Genomic DNA, 303 nt, shown 5'->3' on the forward strand with positions numbered 1-303 from the left:
CTCCTCTGATGCTGCCTGGCCTGCTGTGTTCCTCCAGCTCCACACTGTGATATCTAATACTGGGCTAGTTTCAGTCAAAGGACTAATACTAGGCTAGGTACAGTCAGAGGACTAATACTGGTCTAGGTGCAGAGGATTAATGCTAGGCAAACTCTATTCAAAGGACCAGTACTGGGCTAGCTTCAGTCAGAGGATTAACAACATCAGACTAACTCTAGTCAGCAGATCAATACAGTGTGAACTGCAGTCAGAGGATTGATATTGGGCGAACTGCAGTTCGGAGGATTATTACAGAGTTAAATC

The sequence above is a fragment of the Rhincodon typus genome, chromosome 14 (genome assembly GCF_021869965.1).
Source record: "Rhincodon typus isolate 14 chromosome 14, sRhiTyp1.1, whole genome shotgun sequence".
NCBI lineage: Eukaryota > Metazoa > Chordata > Chondrichthyes > Orectolobiformes > Rhincodontidae > Rhincodon > Rhincodon typus.